The sequence below is a fragment of the Grampus griseus genome (assembly GCF_964374135.1).
Source record: "Grampus griseus genome assembly, chromosome: 3".
NCBI classification, from domain to species: domain Eukaryota; kingdom Metazoa; phylum Chordata; class Mammalia; order Artiodactyla; family Delphinidae; genus Grampus; species Grampus griseus.
This window is the reverse complement of record NC_139019.1, coordinates 147,737,595-147,742,559: the sequence shown is the minus strand read 5'-3', so window position 1 is coordinate 147,742,559 and position 4,965 is coordinate 147,737,595. Positions and strand designations below refer to the sequence as shown.

The window sequence follows — 4,965 nt, the reverse complement described above, 5'->3', positions numbered from 1 at the left end:
GGCACCACAGGGCCACCATCAGGGCTGCGCACACATCTTGGCTCCCTAAAGTTCACTCACAGACCAGGGGCTCCTGTGGCCCAGGAAGAGTGACAGCCAGAGAAAAAGAACTAGCAAGACGGAAGCCATGATCTTTCGTAACCCGTCCCTTTGGCCATATTCCATCCGTATTCGCAGAAGCTGCCTGTCCCAGAGCAGAATGTATAGGAGGACCTTGTTTCGTTTAAAAAAGAAAACAACTCACCATATCTCATCAAATCTAAGATGCCCTAGATTGTAAGACCACGACTGTTTTATGTACCACAAAGAAAGAAAATGTGCTGCCATTTAAACTACAACACGTGGTTGACTGTAAGACATCCTGAGTTCAGAGATGCTCACAGTAAAACCATGTGCATCTTGGAACTGGTGGAATTCAGGATACAAAAATTAAGAAGCACTTCCTGGAATGTTAACAGCTCATCCCTCTACATGGAGCACCCCATGCTCACCTGGGTGACTTCTATCTACTCTCAGAGCTCAGCTTAGGTGTCTCCTCCCCAGGGAAGATGCACCAGGACATTTTGGACTCTATTCTGGGAGCACAGAAGTCGCAAAATGATGGACTGCGTGTCAGTCTGGTGCAGAGATGTGTTCTGTTTGGCCCATCCAGGGGTTTTTTTGTTTGTTTTTGTTTTGCCCATAATCAAAACTTTTTTGAAAAACTGACACCAAAATGGGACAGTGTTGTTGTGTATACCTTAAAATTAAATGTAATTATATTATGTTGGTAGATTAACTAGAATGATTGCACTGACAAGTCTTTCTGTGACAGAACGCAAATCCAGGCCGTTGTGTGGATCATTGGTGGTGTTTTCTTCTACATGAACACCCTACTGTGAGTCTGGCCTTTCCTCCTGTCGGCCGGCACAACACTGTTGAACAACCTACACAAAGCACCACCATCTGAGCATGGCTGAAAACCGTGGTAACCTTGAGTAACCTGGACATTTTTCATCCGTAAGGTAAGAACTTGGACTTTGAACCAGCCGCTTCATTTTGCTTTTTCTTCTCCTCTTCCAAGGACGGATGCAGTAAATCTCTAGCCAAAGGCATGTTGATCCTTTCTCAAGCCCAGCCCGTCCAGATCTTTAAGGCGACACCTCTAGCCAGCAGCATGCAACCCAGAGCGCAGCATCAGCTTCCGGGATCCCTGCAGGGTGCTTTTGTTTGTCTGTCTTTGGGGTTTTGGCTTGCTTGTTTGTTTTTTCTTAATTGGCAGCTAACATCTATAAATCAAGAGACTTACAAAAAATTCAAGTATCTGGCTTTTCTAGGAAAACCTAAAAATGTGACATCACTGGGCCCAGGTCCCTTGGGCCTGAAGATGTTTGTGTTATGACCCCTGCCATGGGCTTTGAGGGTTTTGAGAAAAGCATGGCATGAGCTTCTGAAAGAGAGGGGCTGATGTGTGGCACTGATTTAATGAGGAGGCCTGAGCCAGGCAGAGGCTGAATGTAGAAGTGGAGGCCTTGGTGTCTGACCAGGGAGAAGAGATGAAGACGAAAGAGACAGGAAACAGGTTGAATTTCTGACCCAGGCACTGGGGGCCAGGGAGGATGGGGGAAGCTTCCAGGTGGGGATTAAGTTGCAACCAAAGTGGGCAACAATGGGGTTGGTAAAGGTTTTGACACCCAGCTTTTTTTATCCTCGGTTACTGGTCCCATTTAAGCAGGCATCCCTCACCCACCTTCTGTGGTCAGGTGGGGTCCAGTGATGGGCCGAGGGTCAGGCTTAATGTCAAGAAGAGACAAATCCCAGGCTTTTTGGGCAATGTTAATCCCAGCTCTGGGTAAGACCAGTTCACAGTCAACTGAACAAGTGGTGGTAAGAGGAAAAGTAAGCTGCAAGGGCCAACGGGCTGCGCTGGGGCCTGGGGTCTTTGCAGGGGGAGGTTTTTTGCTTTGGGGCCACACCGATGCAGAGGGCTCTTCCCTGAAAGCCTTGCTGGGGAGGGGGTTGGCCTGCCAGTCTCACCCTCTTAATCTCAGCCACCTCCAATACTCAGGGGCTGTACCATTAAGGACACTTGGAGTTGCAAGCGACAGAAACCCAGAGTAGAAGTTAATTTTTGGCTGACCTAAATAGGAAGACCAGAGATACATCCGGTTTCAGGACTGGTTGGATCCAGGGGCTTAAATGATATCAATAGAATGCTGTCCCTCTGTCTTTCAGCTCTCCTCTTGAACAGGCTCCCCCCAAAGATGGTCACCCTATAGTTTCAGGATCCCTTCCTACAAGCTGATTGATCCCAGATGAAGAGAATGCTTCTATCTGGAGAATTCCAGCAAACATCCCAGGACTGATGCTCAGTGGCCTGGCTTTGGTTATGTGAGCCAATCACTCTGACACTAATTGTCCAGGTCACATCTCCAACCCTGGCATCGGGGGTTGGGTGAGCTCCACCCTGACCAGGTAGACTGAGAGTGGGCAAGAGTGTTTCCACAAAGGAAAATCCCCAGATGAAGGCAGACACAGCAGATGCTACCACAGGGCATTTGCCTCTCAACCCTGAGGCCAGAGGAAGGGGGACCTCCCCTCCCTGCCCAAGGGAAAGGAGTGTGGGAATTTCTCCCAGACCATCTCCTACCACAACCAAATAACCTCCTCTGTGCTCTGTGCTCTGTGCATTGCCTTATGAGATAGCCTCCGATGTCACACAGTGACACTTCCACTGCAGTCTTATTAGAAGCAAAAGTCATGAAAGTTAGCCCATGTTCAAGGGGAGAGGACTCAGACTCCACATTATGATGGGAGGAATGTCAAGAAATGTGCAAACATTTTTAAAAGGGATTGCACAGTGTTTTCCTGAACCACAGTTCCCAAGAACCTCTGCAGTCCTCCAACCCTAGCAGCCATCTTACCCACGACCCCATGAGTCCCTGTCTTACCTGTCTTCTCAGCATCCCTAAACCCCACCTTGGACCCTCTGTTCTCAGCAGAAGACCTGGTCCCCTTATGAAAGGGAAACCAGAGACAGCAGATGTCCCCACACATACCTATTCTTAGGGCTGAATCTGAACCCCCTTCCCAAGGTGACCCCTCTCCCCTCACCTCCTCCATGACCTCACCCAGCCTATTGGTCCATCCTTTCTCTCCTTTTTCCTTCACATTCTTGGAATGTGCTCAGTTTCTTCACCTTAAATAAGCCAGTCCCTCGGAGCCTGGGGGAGGGAACCATACAGAAAGTTATTGCAATCAGCCAGCCCAGGTCAGATCAGGGCAGTGGGCAAAGGCAGGAAAGGGTCAGCCAAAGGAAAGTCTCCTTTGGAAACAGAATGGCCATCCCCTCAGAGGTGATGGTACCGGGATTGTTTTGAACGTGACTTTGAAGTTTCCAGCTTTGGTGTCCCATGTATCCTGGTACCTTTCCTACTAAATATGTAAGACAGAGCTCCCTCTGTCCTCTTAAATCCCCGAGCAGCAAGTGGGCCTGTATCCTGCCGTGAGGAGGCTGAAAGACGAAGCCTTTCTAGAGAAGCGCGGAGAAGGGAAGCGGCAGGAGCAGGGTTCTGGGGCAGAGAGTGCCCTTCTCAGAGGCTGTGTCAGCTTAGCCTCACCTAGAGGAGGAGGATGACAGCTGTCACTCACTGAAGATCTGCTGTGGTGGCATGTAAAAATGTATACCCCAAGCTCACTAGCTGAGTCAAAACTGATGAACCTGCATACAGTACCAGCAACGACATCCAAGCTCTGCAGGGTCCCAGGAAGAGAATGGAGAGCCTGGAAGTCACCTTAATGCTTCAGGGTCACAGTTCACGCTCGTTAGCCTATCCGACACCCTGTCCAACTGAGTGGAAACGACTTCTTAAAAAGCAGAATAGTTTCTGAAGAAACTGTATGCCTAAGAAACCTAGGAGAGAAGTTGTGACAGAGTCATAAACGAATATCAAAACAAATCAGGAAGGGTCATGTGTACTGGCTATTGTACGGCATTATTTTGTGTTGAACACAAACATACTCACTTTATGTGTGAAACAGTTGTTTAAATGCCAGCTATTATGCCGAAATGTCTGATGATCCCAAAATGCCTGATGAGTTGTGAGGATGGGTGCCTGAGAGTGTATAGGTGCAATGATGTTTGGGGAAATCGGTCGGGATTTCTGGATGGACTGGAGGTGCAGGACGGTCTTTCCCATTCAGATCAAGGGTGGCACAGCCCGTTGCTCTCTGCAGTCCACGACTCAGGATCCAGATTTCAGGATTGGGGTAACGAGCAGTGCTTGTTCCCACTTACCCACACCCTCGTCAGCACCCAGTAAGCACGGGTCTTCTTCGCTGTTGCCACTCTGGTGGGCGAGACATCGTATGTATCTCATCTCAGTTTCGGATCGTGGATTTCCAGTTGAGGCAGAGCATCTTTTCATCCTTTATTGGCCGTTTGTATCTCCTGACTCCCATCAACTGCCTGGGCGCCTTTGGGGCTTTTCAGTCCCCAGACCATCCTGCCTTGTACAGAGAGAGATCCATCTCCTGCCTGAGGCCCGCACTCCCAGCCACGCCCTGCCCACCAGGCTAACCTTCAGGGATTCCCAGGGACCCCAACAGGCTCTCCCACAAGCAGCTTCCAGAACGGAGCAGACAACCACATTCTAAGAAGCAGGGCTGTCTCAGCTCCCTGGGAAGAAGTCGGACCCAGGTACCAGGCCGTCTCTGGGCTCCACTGCCTCCCCCAGTAGCCAAGCTTGGGGTCCTTCTGGGCATGCTCGGGAAAGTGCCCAGTTAAACGCCAGCTGGCATGGCCACGCCGAGTGGACACCATGTGAGGCATGTGACCGAGGGTGCATGCCACTCACTGGGCCTTCGAGAGAGTGTTCCACCCTACAGTGCCACTTGTTATTTGGAAATGCCGAAAGGAGCCGAGAGGCACATTCAGCCAGATGGTCCGACTCTCCACGATGTGCCCTAAGACCACGTGGCTGCATG

General features: G+C 50.1%; 1 pseudogene across 1 annotated transcript; it reads right to left on the bottom strand.

Annotated features, from left to right (window-relative positions):
- Positions 1 to 840: 840 nt before the first annotated feature.
- Positions 841 to 1,095, bottom strand: LOC309820360 (small ribosomal subunit protein eS27-like; annotated as a pseudogene). Its single transcript has one exon. The product of its transcript is annotated as a small ribosomal subunit protein eS27-like (transcript).
- Positions 1,096 to 4,965: the final 3,870 nt, after the last annotated feature.